This window comes from Cucumis melo, chromosome 9, assembly GCF_025177605.1.
Source record: "Cucumis melo cultivar AY chromosome 9, USDA_Cmelo_AY_1.0, whole genome shotgun sequence".
Lineage (NCBI taxonomy): Eukaryota > Viridiplantae > Streptophyta > Magnoliopsida > Cucurbitales > Cucurbitaceae > Cucumis > Cucumis melo.
Window position 1 is genome coordinate 11,104,886 of NC_066865.1, and position 20,206 is coordinate 11,125,091.

Genomic DNA, 20,206 nt, shown 5'->3' on the forward strand with positions numbered 1-20,206 from the left:
ACACAACATTTAATTTTATGCCCTTTCAACTACCCTAATAAATGAAAGTACATGCCTTTAAATAAGTACATATTAAAGATGTGAATGAATTAAGAATGCATTAAAGATGTGAATGACTATTAATTTATAGATTCATTATGACCTTTGGGTGTCCAAGTGACTCTTGAAGTTCCAACTCTTTATTAAAGGCTAAAAATTTAGTTTGTAAACAAGCATTTAATCCATCTTGAAGACTTTTAGCTTTAGCTTTTATATTTGAGCCTTGAGCCATAATGATTGTCTCTTGATTGGTTTGACTTTGAAAGTTCTCCTATGAATTTCCAACATGTGCTTCATTTTCTTCTTCATTTGAGTCAGTGTAAGCTTGTTGAGTCTCATTTTATGCTTTGTTATTCAACATCTTATCATTCTCCTCATATTCAAAAGGATTAGTCCTCAAATCAAAGTTACCTTCATCAAACAAGGATAAGTCAGCGACCTTAAATGTAGCACTCACACATGATACTTACCCCGAAGATCAACTTTGTATGCATTATCGTTGATCTTTTTTAAAACTTGAAATGGTTCATCTCCCCTTGGATGTAACTTAGACTTCCTTTAGTTTGGAGAACACTCCTTTCAAAAATGAACCCAAACCCAATCTCCTGGTTTTAAAATGAGCGGTATCCTTCCTTGATTCACTCGTTTGGCCACCTTGTCATTGTGCTTTTTCAATTCTCTCTTTTACTTGCTTATGAAGCTTCTTGACAAATTCAGCTTTTGATTTAGCATCAAGTTGTACAAACTTGTTAGTTGGCAATGGCAATGAATCAAAAGGTGTCTTATGGTTAAAATCATAGACTATTTCAAAATGAGAACATTTAGTTGTACTATGGATAGTCCTATTATAATCAAACTCAACAAAAGGCAAAATTTCTTTCCACATGCGAAGATTCTTTTCAAGATTTGTCCTAAGAAAAGTTATTAACATTCGATTGGCTCAGTTGTCAGTACAGCCGACCTTGAGGCAGAGGATTATCGTAGCTCAGCTAAATGATCCATATTTGGTTGAGAAGCGTCGTCTGGCAGAGGCAGGCAAGCTGAGGAGTTCTACATATCCTATGATAGTGGACTTATGTTTGAGAGGCGTTTGTACGTCCCAGTAGATAATGTGGTGAAGACTAAGCTTTTGACTGAGGCTCATAGTTCTCCATTTTCTATGCACCCTGGAAGTACAAAGATGTACCAGGACTTGAAGCGTGTCAATTGGTGGAGAAATATGAGGAGAGAAGTGGCACACTTCGTTAGTAGATGCTTGGTATGCCAACAAGTAAAGGCACCAAGGCTGAAGCCAACAGGTTTGTTGCAACCCTTGAGTGTGCCAGGGTGGAAATGGGAGAGTGTGTCGATGGACTTCATTACAGGATTGCCTAGGACTTTGAAAGGTTATACAGTCATTTGGGCTGTTGTTGACAGACTCACGAAGTCAGCTCACTTTATCCAAAGGAAATCCACTTACACTGCCAGTAAGTGGGGTCAGTTATATATGATCGAGATAGTGAGACTGCATGGAGTGTCTATATCTATCGTTTCTGATAGAAATGCCCGATTCACCTCGAAGTTCTGGAAAGAACTTCAACTTGCTTTGGACACGAGGCTGGACTTCAGCACAGCCTTTCATCCTCAGACTATTGGTTAAACAGAGAGGTTGAACCAGATTTTGGAAGATATGCTACGAGCTTGTGTGCTAGAGTTTTAAGGGAGTTGGGACTCTCATCTGCATTTGATGAAGTTCGCCTATAATAATAGTTATCAGTCTACCATTGGCATGGCACCGTTTGAGGCTCTGTATGGTAGGTGTTGCAGATCTCCTGTATGTTAGGGTGAGGTTGGTGAGTAGAGAATGTTAGGCTCCGAGTTAGTTCAGACTACCAACGCAGCCATATAGAAGATTAGAGCTCGTATGTTGACAGCATAGAGCATACAGAAGAGTTATGCCGATGAACGACGTAAGGATCTCGAGTTTGATGAGACATGGTTTTTCTGAAGGTAGCACCTATGAAGGGTGTTCTGAGGTTTGAGAAGAAAGGAAAGCTAAGTCCACGTTTCGTAGGGCCATTTGAGATACTTGAGCGAATTGGCCCCGTAGCTTACCGCTTGGCGTTACCCCCATCGTTTTTTGCACTTCATGATATGTTCCATGTCTCTATGCTGAGGAAGTATGTCGCAGACCCGACACATGTAGTCGACTTTGAGTCGTTGCAAATTAACAAGAACTTGAGCTACAAGGAGTAACCTGTTGAGATCTTGGCAAGGGAGGTCAAGATGCTCCGCAATCGAGGAATTACACTGGTCAAAGTTCTTTGGCGAAACCACGAAGCTGAAGAGGTCACTTGGAAGAGGGAGGATGACATGAGAGCTCAGTACCCCGAGCTGTTCGAAGATTAGAACTTTCGAGGATGAAATTTTCTCAAGAAGGAAAGATTGTAACGTCCCAAATTTAAGGTAATTTATTTTTAATTATCTTAAATTTAACTTTTGTAATTTTGGGTGTTATTTGGTTGATTTAATTGATTTATGAAGATTGGATTTTATGAGATATTAGGAAAATATCTAATTGTTTTAGTTTTTGGAGTTTATGAATTATTTGGTTGTATTTGAGAAAATTTGATTAGTTATATAGTTGATTGTATTAATTTAAATGTTGAAGGTAAGATAATTATATTTAAGTGGATAATATAATTAAGTGTGGGTATTTGATTTTTTGAAAGATAAAGATGATTGGTTGGAGAGAGAGAGAAATTTAAGTTTAAAGAAAAGATTTGGTGGGATTTAAATGAAGAGAGAGTGTGAAGATTTTTGGGGAAGAGAAAAAGAGAAAAATAAAAATAAAAAGAATTATTTTATTAAATAGGCCTTGGGATGTGTGACCATTCATCATCTTCCTCAATCAAACCAAAAGGAAAAACCCTAATTTCTTCTTCTGAACCGTCGCTGCCGCCAGACCCGACCCGAATTATCCGCGTCTGCCCTAGTCGAGAGCTGTCGGTCGCCGCATCTTCTCCGTCAACCCAAGCCCGGCAGCGTCGTCGTTCTATCAGCCGACCCTTCAAGTCAAGACCATCCCAAGTCGTCGAGCCCCTCCGTCCGTTGCTCCATCAAAGCCGTCTGCTAGTCCATGTGTCGCCATCAAAGCCGTCTGCCGTTTCGTGTGCCACCGTCCAAGCCTGTCGCACCGTCGTCGAGCACTAGTCGTGCACGCCAAGTCGTGCTTCACGTCAGCCTTGCACGAGTGTAAGCTGCTCGAGCCGTGCCTTCGTCCAAGCCGTGCCAGGAGCCATAGCCTACTCGAGCCGTGCGAGCCTTCTTGTGCGCGCCTGCCTCCAAACTTGAGCCGCCAAGCCTTTTTTTTAAAGCCATCTAGTAATTTTTGGTCCTTTCTACCTGTTTTTGGTAAGTTTCGATTGGGTTTTCGGCGTACCCAACAAAGATTTAATTTTTTATTAAATTAAATTATTTTTCTTAAAGGACCGTTTGGATCGTTTAGAAGCGGGACTGGGGAATTCTCCTAGTTAAGACTAAGTTGATCTCAACCTTGATCTTGGGTAAGTTACTTCGGATGGATTTTGGACCTTTAATTCTTGAAGGGTTAAGTTATTAAATTTTGGTGTTTGCTAACTATTTAGGACTTCGCTGCTTGGAAAGCGTGATTTTTGCTGTTAGAATCCGATTAAGCTAATCTCCAGGTAAGAGACTCCACTACTAGACTTTCGACTGAAATTAAGAGATCGCATGTGTATATGGTTATGCATAGACGATAGATAAAATTGCATAACTCGATGTTATTGATAATTATTGATAAAATTGCGAAGATTCTTTTCAAGATTTGTCCTAAGAAAAGTATTAACATTCGATTGAAAACCTCAGTTTGGCCATCAATTTGTGGGTGACATGTGGTAGAAAACAACAACTTAATTCCCAACTTTTCCCACAAAACTTTTCAAAAATGACTTAAGAACTTGACATCTTTATCACTAACTATTGAACTTGGAATGCCATGCAACCTTACAACTTTCCTAAAGAATAAATCAACAACATTCTTGGCATCATCAATTTTATGACAGACAATAAAATGTGATATTTTGTTAAAACGATCAACAACAACAAAGATGTTATCATGTCAGTTCCTAGACCTAGAGAGACTAAGAATAAAAACCATAGACAAATTAGCCCAAAGTGCATTAGAGACAGGCAAAGGTGTGTACGATTCTTGTGGCCTACACTTAGATTTAGCTTTTCAACACGTAATGCATGTACGACAAACTTTGTGAACATTATGTTGCATATGTGGCCAATAAAAATGACTCTCGAATGCTTCATATGTTTTAAATTTAGAAAAATGTCCCATTAAACCATCCTCATGTACTTCGTTTACAAGTAATTCTCTATATGAACCATTTGGAGTTCAAAGTTCATCTTTCTTAAACAAAAATCCATCAAAAACATAAAAATTATTTATAGTTGTTCCATTTACACATTTGGAAAATAAAGTACCAAAATCATCATCATTTTCATATATTTCTTTAAAAAACTCAAATCCCATTAATTTAGAAGATAAAGTGGATAGCAAACTATATCTCCTAGATAATGCATCAGCAATAATATTTCCCTTACCACTTTTATACCTTATCACATAGGGAAATGATTCAAGGAATTCCACCCACTTAGCATGACGACAATTTAACTTATCTTGTCCTTTGAGATGCTTCAAACTTTCATGATCAGTATGGATGACAAATTCCTTTGGCCATAAATAATGCTGCCAAGTTTGTAATGCTCTTACCAAAGCATACAACCCTTATCATAAGTTGGATAGTTCAAAGCAGCACCATTGAACTTCTCGTTAAAGTACATAATAAGTTTTTGTTCCTGCATTAAAATATCTCCAATCCCTATTCCACTAGCATCACACTCAATTTCAAATGTATTTTCAAAGTTAGATAATGTCAACAAAGGTGCAAAACTTAATTTTCTTTCAAAATATTAAATGCCATTTTTTTAGGTTCTCCCCATTGGAAAACAACATGTTTTTTAACCATATCAATTAGTGGTGCATCAATGGTGCTAAAGTCCTTGATGAACCTCCTATAAAAACTAGCTAAGCCATGAAAAGATCTAACTTCGCTAGAATTTTTAGGCTGTGACCATTCTTGGATAGCTTTAACTTTCTCATAATCAACTTCAATACCATTTGCAGAAATAACAAATCCAAGAAAGTTAATCTTATCTAGACAAAATGCACACTTTTTCATATTGGCAACAACTGAGCTTTTCTTAAAGCACACAAAACCTGTTTAACATGTTCCATATGCATTTCTATAAACTGTGAATAAATTAAAATATCATCAAAGTAAACGACCACAAATTTTTCTATTTACTCACGTAAAACATGATTCATGAGAAGCATAAATGTACTAGGTGCATTGGTAAGAGCAAAAGGAATAACTAAGCACTTATACAATCCATGCCCAGACTTAAGATCAATTTTAATAAATAAAATAGATCCATGCAATTCATCTAACATATCATCAAGTCTAGGTATAGTGAGACGATATTTTACCGCAATCTTGTTGATGGCTCTACAATTCCCGCACATTCTCTAAGCCTCATCCTTCTTTGAAACAAAGATGACGGGAACAGAACAAGAACTTGGACTTTCCCTTACATATCCTTTTACAAACAATTTATCCACTTGTTTTTGAATTTCTTTTGTCTCGGTAGGGTTAGCTCGACAAGCTGGCCTATTTGGAATGACAGCTCTTGGAAGAAAGTCAATTTGATGCTCAATTCCTCTAAGTGGCGGCAATCCACTTGGTATGTCTTTAGGAAAGATGTCCTTAAATTCCTGCAACAAACTAAGAAAAACATTGGGCAAAGAAGTATTTGAATCACTAGTTAGAAAACAAGGGCCTTTGCACAAAAGTACAAACTGTTTTTGTGGAAAACAAAGCTTTTCTAACCTCTCTATTTCTAGCTATTAGACTCTCTGTTCTTTCTATTTTCTCCCTTGGATGTTTTTTTTTTCCACTCCTTTCTTTTTCCACACACTTATTTTTCGCATTCTCATCAAGAAAATTATTTTCTCTTTTGTTTTTTCCACTCAAAGTATTTTTTTTTCATCTTTCTCATTTTTTTTCAAATTCCACTCTCATTTTCTCTAAGTTGCATTGCTCATCATACACATCCTTAGTGGACAAAGGAAGAAGAAACGATTTTTCTACCATTTTTAGTGAATTTGCAGTGGTTAAGATAACCATCATGAATAGATTTTCTATCAAATTGTCATGGCCTTCCTAACAAAATTTCTCCAGCGTGCATAGGTGCAACATCACATAAGATACTATCATTGTATCTTCCAATCGAAAAAGTCACAAGACATTGTCTATGAATGAATGGAATCCCCAAAGCAGAAGCATATGAAAGTTGTGCAAATGGAATTCAATTTGTAAAACCAACAAATTCAGAGAAAAACAAAACTAAGGCCTAAACATGCTTCAAATGAGGAAAAAGAGAAAAGAAACTAACTTTTGTAGAACCTCCAAGAATTTCTTAAATTCTCCAAACACCAGGAAGTCTTCCTCGTTATTCTAAAGATGAGAATCAACAAAGAGTTGTGGGTTTCTATAATTTGGTGAGGAAAAAGTTTTGAGAAAGAATTTTTTTTTCTTTTTGGAATAGAAAGATCGTCCAAAGAAAGAGAGAGTAGCGAGCAGAGAGCAGAGAGTACAGAGAGATTCCTTATATCTCAACCATCTTAAGAGAAATGGACAGAAGTTATCAAAATAACTCCTTTTCTCTCTCTTCACGTAAAATAGGAGTTATTTTATTAATTAAATATATATTAACATAAATTTAATTCATATTATATCTCATATAATATAAACTTTATATTATATCATATATAATATAAGCAATGGTTTAGATTTCTTATATGATCTATAGTGGTAATATGAATCGAATCCATATTAATTTAATCTATAGTTTATTTATGAATCTTATTCATATTATTATTATTATTTGAATCATATTCAAATATTAACTTCTCTCATAAAAATATTATATTATAATGTATCAAATACATTATATTAATTGTATCATATACAATTTATTTTCTTTAATCAATTTGAACAATTCAAATTAAACCAAAATAAACTTTATTCTCATTTATCGTTATTGAGCTAACAAGGGAACCTTATAGATATACAAATTGAAGCTCCAATGATATGAGATTAATTAATTAAACTCTTTAGTTAAATTAGTGTCAATTCATTAACTATCAGTCATTCCACTAAAGACTAATAGTTGCACTTTTCTTACTGTAGATATATTTTTGTTTCCATTAGATATAACCAATCAATAGTGCAATAATCCTTCACAAATTGCACGTAAGTACAGCTAGGCCAAAATTACCATTTTCCCCTATAGTTACATCTAACTTCTTAAGTACCACTAATTCCTCTAATGAACAATAATTATAGTCCCACTATAACATAACTCCTCTTGGGCCAAGAAAGTGTATGGCGCCAAATTGTTCAAGCCCTTTTTTCAGAAAAAGAATACTATGGGTCAATAGGTGCACCCAGACATCTCCACTAAGTGGACACCCCCTTAGCACCCTCATCACTCCCGAAATTGTTCAAGCCCTTAAGAGAGAATTTACTTACTCTATCTATAAAGAATGAGTGAATTTCTTCTTGTGTAGCAGTGTTATTAGCTCCCAAATTAGACGAATCCCCAAAATGGTAGGCATATCGAGTCGGCAACATATGTCACTCTCACTCGTACAAATCAAAGGACCCTTCATAGGTAATAGTTCACTACTCACTCAAGATTTAGGTCAAGTCACATATGGCCATCCTAGTAAAATGTAGTTTCAACTAGTAATGGAGTTAATAAGAGAGACTATTCATTTCATCGCATAGTCTTATACAAACTCTTTGTATAGAATACCTCCACTCTAATGTTTCGACATGAATGATTAGGATCAAACCATTTGTAGCACTTTAATTAGAACAATTATAACAATTACAAAGCAGGTCGTATTCGTAGTGTCACCAGGAAGGTATCCAGCCTTATCCATCTACTACAGACCATTTAGGTTATCACTTAAATATGATCCACTTGTATGTCTCCACATACATGTTTAGGTTATATAAGATAACCTTGGATGTTAGTTTATTGATTTTGTGGGTTAATGCAACTAAATGTCAAATAAAATAAAACACTTCATTTTATTAGATAAAAAAAAATGTTTGTATAATATATACAATTACAAACTACAAGACCACGAGATTTATGGCATATATCCCAATAATCTCCCACTTGTCCTAAAGCTAGTGAGGGTGTACAACATAAAAGTTAAAACACTATAATAGTACACAAAACAAGAAGCTAGGGCATATAATACACACCCAGTAATCTCCCACTTGCCCTAGATTAAATGTGGCATGTCATGTAGACCCAAACTCTCTAGGTGACCCTCAAACACCTTAGTCGTGAGGAACTTTGTAAACGGATCAACAACGTAATGTGTCGAATCTATCTGTGTGACAATCACGTCCCCTTGATGCACTATCTCTCGAATCAAGTGATACTTGCGTTCAATATGCTTTCCATGCTTGTGGCTTCTAGGCTCCCTAGAATTAGCTACAGCCCACTGTTATCACAGTAAAAAGTAATTGGCTTTAACATGTTTGGAACTACTTCCAAATCAGTTAAGAATTTCCTTAGCCAAATAACTTATTTGGCAGCTTCACAAGATGCGACATATTCTGCCTCTATAGTGGAGTCAGCAATACATTCTTGCTTGATAGTTCTTGAAACTACAACTCCTCTGCTAAAAGTGAACATTGAACCTGAAGTAGATTTCCTAGAATCTCTATCAGTTTGAAATTCAGAGTTTGTGTATCGTGTAAGAATTAAATCCTTAGAACCATACACAAGCATGTAGTCCATCGTTCTCCTAAGATACTTGAGAATAGTTTTAACGGCAGTCTAGTGAGCTAATCTTGGATTAGATTGATACCTACTGACTATCCCTACCGCATAATAGATGTCAGGTCTAGTACATAACATCGCGTACATCAAGCTGCCAACAGCTGATGCATAGAAGATATGTCTCATTTCCTCAACCTCTTGAGGTGTCTTAGGACACTCTTCCTTAGACAAAGTAACTTCATGCCTGAAAGATAGTAAGTCTCTCTTAGAGTTGTGCATTGAATATTTAACCAACTATCTTGTTAATATACGATGCTTGAGACAAAGCTAGTATTTTGTTCTTAAGATCTCTAAAGATCTGAATACCCAAAACAAACTATGTCTCTCCCAAATCTTTCATTTGAAATTGGGCTACCAGCCATTGTTTGATGTCAGTTAGTATACCTACATAATTCCCAATGAGTAAGATATCATCTACATACAGAGCTAAGAAAGCTACCGAATTGTTGATGATTCTTTTGTAGACACAAGGTTCATCAATGATTTGATCAAATTCATAAGATTTTATTATAGCATCAAATCTTATGTTTCAAAATTGAGAAGCTTGTTTCAATTCATAAATGGAACGATTAAGCTTGCAAACCTTTTACTCTTGATTTGAAGTTATGAATCCTTCTAGTTGTTGCATATAGATGGTCTCCTCAAGATTGCCATTTAAAAAAGCAGTCTTAACGTCCATTTACCAAATCTCATTGTCATAATATGCAGCAATGGACAAAAGTATTCGAATAGACTTTAACATGGCAATAGGTGAGAAAGTCTCCTCATAGTCAACTCCCTCAACTTGGGTATAACCATTTGCCACTAGTCTAACTTTAAAAGTTTGCACCTTACCATCTGCATCCCTTTTTCTCTTGTAGATCCATTTATAACCTATAGGTTTTACCTCATCAGGTTGATCTACAAGATCCCAGACTGAATTGAAGTACATAGACTTCAATTCAAGATCCATAGCTTTGATCCATTCATCTTTATCCATATCCCCCATTACCTTCTTAAAAGTTAATGGATCCTCAATTTTGCCATCAGATATGATAATTAAGGTTTCAGTTAAACTCATATAACAAATAGGTAAGTTCGTAACCCTCACACTTTATCGAGGTTTCCTCAACAATTGAGATTGATGTGCCCTAGTAGATGAACTGACATGAACAACTCTTATTAATGCACTAGGTTCTTCAACAACTCTTGTTGAAGGTTCAGTAGTTTCATTGGAAAGTCCATCTAATACTATCTTACTAAGCGGTTTGTGCTCCCTTATGTGGCTCTCTTCTAAAAATGTAGCATTTGTCAATACAAATACTTTATTATCTTTATGATCATAGAAGTAACCACTTATGATTCCTTTGGGGTAGCCTACAAATAAACATAATTTTGAACGAGATTCCAATTTCTTAGGATTAGTCTCAAGCACGTTGCTGGACAACTTTAGATTCTAAAATGACGTAAACTACCTTTACGACCATTCCATAATTTCAAAGGTGTTTCGGAAACACTTTTAGGATGGAACACAATTCAAAATATAGACTGTAGTTTACACTACATAACCTCAAGACAATTAGGTAAGTGAGCATAACTTACCATAGACCGAACCATGTCCAACCAGGTGCTGAGAGTTGGGATACAATTTCACATTCCATCAAATAGTTTTGAAATTTCAAATCCATATACTCTCCACCTCGATCTGATCGAAATGTTTTAATAGTTTTACTTAATGCGTTTTCAACTTCAGCTTTGTTTTCCTTAAACTTTTCAAGGGCTTCAAACTTATGTTGCATTAAATAAACATACCCATATCTTGAATAATCATCAGTAAAAGTGATGAAATATTCAAATCCTTCTCTTGCTTTAACATTCATAGAGCCACATATATTTGAATGTAAAGTTCCAGGGGTTCTTTGGCCCTATGACCTTTTCTAGTAAAAGGTCTTTTGGTCATCTTACCTTCAAGGCATGACTCACATATAGGTAAAGAATTTTATTCTAACTCACTTAGAAGTCCATTATTTACTGATCTCTCAATCCTATTGAGATTTATGTGTCCTAATCTTAGGTGTCAAAGATGAGTATTTTCTTCCGGAGAAATTTTAAGTCTTTTATTTTGAGTCGCTGCAGTTTTGAACATTTCAATATTAAGGAGGGCTTTAGATGTTAATGATTTTAACACAAAGATTATTTTCTAACTTTGCAGAACAAATCTCAACACCATTTTTGCAAATAAACACTTTATTTACATTAAAAGTTAATGAATAAGATTGTTCTAGTAAGAACTTTACAGAAATCAAGTTCCTTTTTTAAATCAGGAATACCATATACATTTTCTAATAAAAGAAAAGATTTCTGTAAACAAAGTCGAAACCCTCCCATTGCAACCTCTAAGACGACATGCCCAGTTCTAACCCGCATCGTCATCTCTCGAGTCTCTAACTACCGTCAGGAACTAATTTTCTGAAATGAAGAACAAACATGATTAGTGGTACCTGAATATATTATCCAGGCTGAATCATAATTTTTCACTAAATTAGTCTTTAGCACTAGTAAATCACATTTACCTTGTTTGGCCTTCATCTTTTCTGCCAAGTACTTGAGGCAGTTTCTCTTCCAATGTCTTTCCTGGTTGGAATGGAAAATATTCCCTTTCCACTTCTTAGTGTCAGATGAAGAAGGCACAGACTTAGTTCTAAAGGTTGAACCTCTATGGAACTTTCTTGTGGAAGTAGCAACATTTGCCTCTCCCTTCTATCCCTTGATTTTCATCAGAGACTCGAAAATCTATAGCTTGTTGAGAAGGGTATAAACAATCTTATTCATAACAGTAGTGCTTCTAAATTATAGGAAACTCTCTGGCAAAGATTTCAAAATAAAGCTAACCTAACTGGCTTCATCGATGACAGCTTCATTCATTTCTACGACATTTAAATGAAAAATCATATTAAGAACATGTTCTCGCATTGAGGCTCTTTCGTTCATACGGGCATTATAAATGTATTTTAGAGCATCGTGCTTGATCTGATAAGAGGTCTGACCAAACATCTCTTGGAAGGAGTCCATAATCTCACGAGCAGTGAGCATTGTGATTCATGTTTCTTGACCAATACTTCATATAAGTTTTTCAAGATGTATGCTCGGGCCTTTTCATTTGTCTTGACCTAGCGCTTATGTGCTTCTTGAACAGTTCGAGTTGCATTAACAGTTGGGACTTGAGGATACTCCTCATCTAGGATAAATCTAAGGTCATCGATGGTTAGCACAATGTTGATAGTATTTTTCCAAGATGCATAATTATTGCCATTAAGTTTATCAGCAGCCAACATATTCAAAGTAGCACTTGTCATTATCAAATTGTTGAAAATATACAATTTATTTATACTAGTTATACTAGCATTTTCCATAGAAAAACCAATCAATTTAGCAAAATTTTAATATATCTTCAATGATATCTATTTTGCAATGATGCTTTCAGTGTGGTAGGATAAAAACCTCCGTTGGGTGATTAATTATCCCTTCACTAAATTGAGACAATCTCAACTAAATTTTACATAAGAATAATTCTTATTTTTATAATAGTTAGTCATCATTGTTTAGTCAAGAAATGATTAACTTACTTAAAAATTTCTTATAAGTGTAACCCTTTATTTTAGATTCTAAAGTTCCACCCCAATAAGTAATCCGTAGGAAAATATCGATTGGAGTAAAAAACTAAAGAAATCCTATCCATTTCTGGAGTTTGAGTAAAATCTCATGCAAACACCTTCCGTAGGGGGACACAAGTAAAGGTGCCTTGAGGCCGAGCATGAGAATTTACTAGAAACTAATGAAAGAAGTCGCGGGATGTGTTGACACATATTGCTCTCCCATTTACTATAAACACTATCTCCATTTACCTTGTTATTGACTTACAAAAACACCACTCGTAAGGGGACACAAGCAAAGGTGCCTTGAGGTCGAGCATAAGTCTCACGATGAGAATGTTTAAGGAGAAACATGAAAAGAAAAATAAAGTATCATATACCCCATTTCCTCCCACTTAGTGTTTTACTTAAAATCTATGTTAGAGAGTTGCATGCTAACATAAGGTCACAAGTAGCTTTAATTGGTTTAAAATTAATTCATCTAGACCTTAATGATTAATATTTCTAATGAGATTAGAAATAGGATTAATCTTTTTTCATTTTAATAGGATTAAAATGATATCAATAAAAAATTGAATTTATAAAATATTTATCTATAAGGGACTTTTGTCTAGGCTGGGGTACTTAAACTGACGGTAATGGAACACCCCTACCTGGGAACTGACCTGGAAGGTGAATTAGTCAAAAATTTTATAAGCATGCAATACATGATTATATTTATCAAAGTGTTTGATGAACAATAATCATATATTATTAAACTACCCAGTATAAGAGTTGTATTCAGCCAATTTAACAATGGATAACAATGGACTTAGATAAATAATACATTATGCGTATAATTGGTTTAATCAATCATCACATGCAATAATAGATTAAATAGCAAATAGACTGAATTTGGCACCCTTAAAAATTGCAGATTGCACGTTTTGGAACTCAAACCCACGACCTTCTGCAACAATGATGGATGAACAACCACTATACCAGAAACCAATCCATTGTACTCCAAAATTGCGCATAAACAATATATTTGTTTCTGACTTTCCTTTTTTTTTTTTTGATCAAACGACGTTGCAACTCTCTGTACAGTTTTATATCTATATAGAACTGGAACTGTTCCTCCAAAAATTGCATTGAAAATCACCAATCTTTTCAATCGAACGAAACAGACTTACAAAATCGATTACAGAATTAAAATGCCTAAAACAACAGACCCTTACATCAATCAAATTAATGAAAAGCTGTAATCTAAGGTGCTAAAATCGAAAACATCTATTTTGCAATCCCACATTCAACAATGCAGAGGGAAAAAAATACCCACATTTTCTCTTATAATTATCATGCATCATTCTTAAATGTAAGTGTTACATATTAGTTGCATAATTTTCTAAGCATGCTCTTGCATCATATTTAAAATAATTGTTATATTATATGATAACATGTATCATTAATATTTCCATGCATCATACTATACTTTAAAATGTTGTATTATATAGTTTGATTGATGGATGTGTTTATTTTTATTGCATTAATATAATTGCTATATTGTGTGATGAAAATGGGAATGCATTGAGCATGTCATTACTTAGTGAATATAATCGTTATATTTATTAAATGACATTAGAAATGCATGTTTGTAGATTAAAGGAATGGAATTCCCAAAGCAGAAGCATATGAAGACTGTGCAAATGGAATTCAATTTGTAAAACTAAAAAATTCAGAGAAAAACAAAACTAAAGCCTAAGCATGCTTCTAAGGAGGAAAAAGGGAAAAGAAACTAACCTTTGTCGAACCTCCAAGAACTTCTTAAATTCTCCAAATACCACGAAGTCTTCCTCGTTATTCTCAATGTGAGAATCAACAGAGAGTGTGGGCTTCTATAATTCGATGAGGAAAAAGTTTTGAGAGAGAATTCTTTTTCTTTTTAGAATAGAGAGATCATCCAAAAAAAGAGAGAGTAAAAAGCAAAGAGCAGAGAGTGCAAAAAGATTCTCTTGATCTCAACCATCTTAAGAGAGATTGAGGGAAGTTATCAAAATAACTTCCTCCCTCTCTTTGCACGTAAGATAACTCCTTATTTTATTAATTAAATTTATATTAATAAAATAAAATTAACATAAATTTAATTCATATTATATCTCATATAATATAAACTTTATATTATATCATATATATTATAAGCAATGGTTTAGATCTTTTATATGATCTGTAGTGCTAATATGAATCGAATTCATATTAATTTACCCTATAGTTTATTTATGATTCTTATTCATATTATTATTATTATTTGAATCATATTCAAATATTAATTTCTCTCATAAAAACATTATATTATAATGTATCAAATATATTATATTAATGGTATCATATACAATTTATTCTTTTTAATCAATTTGAACAATTCAAATTAAACCAAAATAAACTTGATTCTCATTTATCCTTATTGAGCTAACATGGAAACCTTATGGATCTACAGATTGAAGCTCCAATGATATGAGATTAATTAATTAAACTATTTAATTAAATTAATCTTCATTCATTAACTATCAGTCATTCCACTAAAGACTAATAGTTGCACTCTTCTTGCTGTAGATATATTTTGTGTCTATTAGATATAACCAATCTACAGAGAATGATCCTTCATAAATGGCTCGTAAGTACAGCTAGGCCAAAATTACCATTTTTCCCTATAGTTACATCTAATTCCTTAAGTACCACTAATTCCTCTAATGAATAATAATTATAGTCCCACGATAGCTGAACTCTTCTCAGGCTAAGAGATGGTGCGGTGCCACATTGTTCAAGCCCTTAAAAGAGCAATTTATCTACTTTATTTATAGAGAAGGAGTGAATCCTTTATTTGCAGCTGTGTTCTTAGCTCTCCAATCAGATGAATCCCTAAAATTATAGGCATATTGAGTTGGCAACATATGCTACTCTCACCTATATAAATCAAAGGACCACCTTCATAGGCAGAAGCTCATAACTCACTCAAGATTCACGTTAAGTGACATATGGTCATCCTAGTGAAATGTAATCTCAACTAGTAACGGTGTTAATAAGAGAAACTATTCATTTCATGGTTCGGTCTTATACAAACTCTTTGTATAGAATATCCTCGCTCTAATGTCTCGACATGAATGATTAGGATCAAATCATTTGTAGCACTTTAGAACAATTGTAATAACTACAAAGCAAGCCATATTCGTAGTGTCACTAGGATAAGGTATCCAGCCTTATCCATCTACTACAGACTATTTAGGTTATCACTTAAACACGATCCACTTATATGTTTCCACAAATATGTTTAAGTTACATAAAATAACCTTGGATGTTAGTTTATTAGTTTTGTGGGTTAATGCAACTAAATGTCAAATAAAATAAAACACTTTATTTTTTATTTTATTAGATAAATAAAATGTTTGTATAATATATACAATTACAAACTATAAGACCACGAGATTTAGAGCATCAACCCCAACAGTCTATCCACTAGTACTTCTCCATTATTGTTCATCTATTAAAGTCTTTAAGGTCTAGGATGTGGTGTTGTTGACAAACACAATCTTTTGACAAGTAATGTACTAACAACATTAGTACAACTCCCACCATCAATGATTACAGAACGTGCCTTTCCATTCACATGACATCGAGTATGAAACACTGTTTCCCTTTGCTCCTCAATTAGATCTTCTTTAACTTGAGCACTTAAAGCTCTTCTAGTTACCAATGCATCTTCAACTATCGGTTTTTTGAAACTTCCATCACTAGTCTCTTCTACTTCAATAATTTCTTCCTTACCCTCTTCATTTTCACTTTCCTCTCCCTCGGTTACTACCTCACCATCTTGAATGGTCATTGTCTTTTTATTTAGGCAATCTCTAGCGACATGACCACCCTTGATATTTCAAGCACTTAATATCTCTATTTCTCTCATTAGACTCTTCGAATTTGGACTTTCCTTTTATAGAAGACTTGCCTTTTTCATTAAGACTTTCACTCACAAACTTATCTCTACTTCTATATTCACTTTTATTCTCCTTTTTCCATGATGAGTTGAAGGAAGAAGAAGGTTTAGAAGAGCTATACTTTTTTCTTCTGGTACTCAATTGTTTTTTCACTTTGATGGCAAGATGTAACATCTCCTTTATGTCAGAATACGACTACAAACCAACCTTATCAGCAATCTCCTTGTTAAGGCCATTCAAAACTCGTGCCATGAGAGTCTCCATTTTCTCATCAAGATCAAGTTGATCCATCAAATTGTCCATCTCTTTAGAGTAGTCTTCCACCGACCTGCTGCCTTGCCTCAATGCTTGAAGCTTTTGTGCCATGTCTCTTTGGAAATGATTTGGAACAAACTGCTTCCTTATAGATTCCTTGAATTCATACTACGAAGTAATTGGGGTTTCAAGATTCCTTCTCCTTCTGGACATTAATTTGTACTACCAAGCTTGAGCATAATCTTTAAATTTAGCAACACAAAATCTAAACTTCTGCTTGTCGCTAAAATTATGGCAAGCAAGCACATTTTCCAGTTCTTTTTCCCACTGAATGTATTCCTCTAGATCAGTTTTTCCGAAGAACTTTAGAATTTTAAATTTGATGGCTCTCATGTTACGCTCATATAGCCACCTAACTTTGTTCGATATTATTTAAAACCAATTTAATCATTAGATTAATTTTTGCCATAATTTGATTTATTTTTAATTTTGTGATTAACTACCTTTTTCTTAAAAAAAGAGTATTTTTTAATTACTTTTAAAATTTTGTGAGTAATTTGGTTAGAGTAACTAAATCAACTAGTTAGTCTAACTAAGGTAGGTGGAGAAATATCAAATAACTTTTTTGAATTTGATTTTGATTATTAAAGGTTCCATGCCATTTTGATATGAATGCTAAAGTTGGTATTATTTTTAAATGCAAAAAATCCCACCATTTTGAATTTTTAGCCATTTGAAGAAATGATTTTGGCTATAAATAATCTCTTCTTCTTCATAAAAAACACAACATAAAGAAAAGCCACATAAAAAACCCTAGAAATTTTTACAACCTTTACATCCTCTCTTCTTCATCTAAATCTCTAACCTCTATAACCCCTACTTTTTTTGACCTTCATATCTTCTTAAAAAAAAAAAAAAAGATCTACAGCATCTAATTTATCTTCTCTTCTAATAACACTCTAAATCTTCATCTTTCTCTCTGCAATGCTAAGAATCCAACAGACAAAAAACTCTAACTTAATTGGAGGTGTATGGTAGGGCTTTGGTCCCAATGATCCACATCTCAACAACAACTTAGTTTAGTGTGTTGGAATTTCAACATTTCTTTCTTTTCTTTTTTTTCCTCTTCTTCTTATTATTTTGTTTATTTTTTCTTCAAAGTTCTTTATTTGTCATTATTTTTACTATTCTCATTATTTTGTTTATCTTTCTTCAAGCATCCATAAAAAAATGCAAAACCAAAATAAAAAAAAAAAAAAAGAAAAAAAGAAAAGAAAAGAAAAAAAAGAAAAAGAAGACTAAATGATTAAATATTTGCTTATTATTCTTGTTTTTATTTTTCTAATTTACTTTCTCTTATAATTATTTATTTATTATGTTGTGAGCTCCTCTTTTATAGTTTATTTATTTATTTATTGCATATTTCTTTATACCTTGTTGTTATATTTTTTTTATTTAGTATCATGTTTTTTCTTTGTTAATTTATTCTTAAGTTTTATTCTTTATATATTGTATCTTTATTTTTTTATATATATAATTAGCATTTTTATTTATTTAATTTTTTCTTTTTATATCATTGGATATTTCTTCTTTAATATATTTCTCATCTTTATTATTGCTTCTTTAGTATGTTCTTGTCTTTTATATATTATTTAATATTGTATTTTCTTCCCTTCTTTTATGGTCAATTTAATATGTTATTGCTAATAATTTTTTTAAAATTTGTTAATATTTTAAACTATTTTTCTTTAAAAACATCCGACGATGGAATTTAGGAAATTTGGGAGGAAATCGATTCTTTCGAAGCCGAGATCGATCTCCAATATGTTTTTGTTAAAATCTCAATATGTTATTTTGTGTTTGCATAATTTATTATGATGCTTCTTTACTCTTGTTTCTACTTATCTAATTTTCATATTATGTCTCATTTTATTTCCTATTTAAAATTTTCAAGTCTTTCTAATTGAAATTTTCAAGTTTTAAAATCCTTCTAATTTGAACTTCTCCAAGTTTTAAAATCTTTCCCAAAACACTTTTTTTTTTAAATCATTGAGAATTTTTTTCTTTTAAAGTTATAAGTTTTCATATTTTTCAAACGTTCAAAATTTAATCTATGATTTCATAAGGTTTCTTAATCAATCTTTTCTAATAACTTATACCGTTTTTCTTAAACAAAATCTGATGACGGAATCTAGAAAATTTAGGAGTCCGATTTTTTAGAATTCTTGAGGTGAGGGATCACGTCTTTGGGAGTCCAAGATTTGATCCTAAGAAAAAAATGATTTTAATTAATGTTTTTAAAAAAATTTCTTTATTAGAAGACATCCCTATGACGGATTTTGAGAAATTGTACTAATTTCTCACTTTCTTGAGATGAGAAGATTTTCTTCAACATAGTCTAATTGATGGAATGTTTTCTACTTATTTTATGAGATCATTGTTTCAAATATTGGAGTAATGAGGGGTAAAATAAGACACTAGTTTTTTTTTTTAAGAAATTAAAGAATATTTTCAATTTAAGATTTGGAATTTGGCCACTATTTTCTAAACGGGTGCTGTGGAGTGCTAACACCTTCCTCATACATAAATGACTCCAGAACTCAACTCTAATTTTCACAGACCATTTTTTATGATTTTATTTAAAAGGTTTTTACTATATTTCAATGTCTTATCACACCGTAAAAATGATTGATGGCGGCTCCTATTTTATTTTAAAAACTAACCCATTTTGAGGACGTCGGCCGCTCCGCGTCGTCTCGAGCACGTGGCGACAGCTCAAACTTAGGTGCTTCTTGTTTTGATAAGCTCTCTCACGACCTCTTCTTCTAACTATTCCATGTCCCACACGTCTCGACTCCCCAAGTAATGTAACTTGGTCATGATCTAAGCCATCAGAACCATCATCCTCATATTGGTTGTCATTCTGGTTAATTGCCACAGGTGGTGCTAGAGGAGGTAGCATTCTTTCTCTTGTTCAATTTTCAATCTCCAACCTCTCCAAATGATCTGTCAATGCTTCCATAGTACTAATCATTCGTGCAACAACTCCTTGTTGTGCCTCTCCTAATCGTACTCCGTCATTTTGATTGTCCATCCTGCAAAAGAAAAACAAAGTAAAGAGAAAAAAAAGAGGACCTCACTACACTCCCTTACGTGATTACTCTTTAGGATATGAAAGGTCACTCGTGTTTACACTCACTAAATTCATAGGTTTACTCCTAAGACTAATATCTCAAGCTTTAGCAAGCCTTATGGTATTCTTATGAGAATCATACAAGAACAATGTCAATTTACCTAGAATGTGAAAAGTCACAAAAA

The 20,206-nt window shown here is 33.4% G+C and overlaps 1 pseudogene; it reads right to left on the reverse strand.

The window, feature by feature from the left end:
• Window positions 1–4,276: 4,276 nt before the first annotated feature.
• LOC103503436 (uncharacterized) lies at window positions 4,277–12,108 on the reverse strand (annotated as a pseudogene).
• Window positions 12,109–20,206: the final 8,098 nt, after the last annotated feature.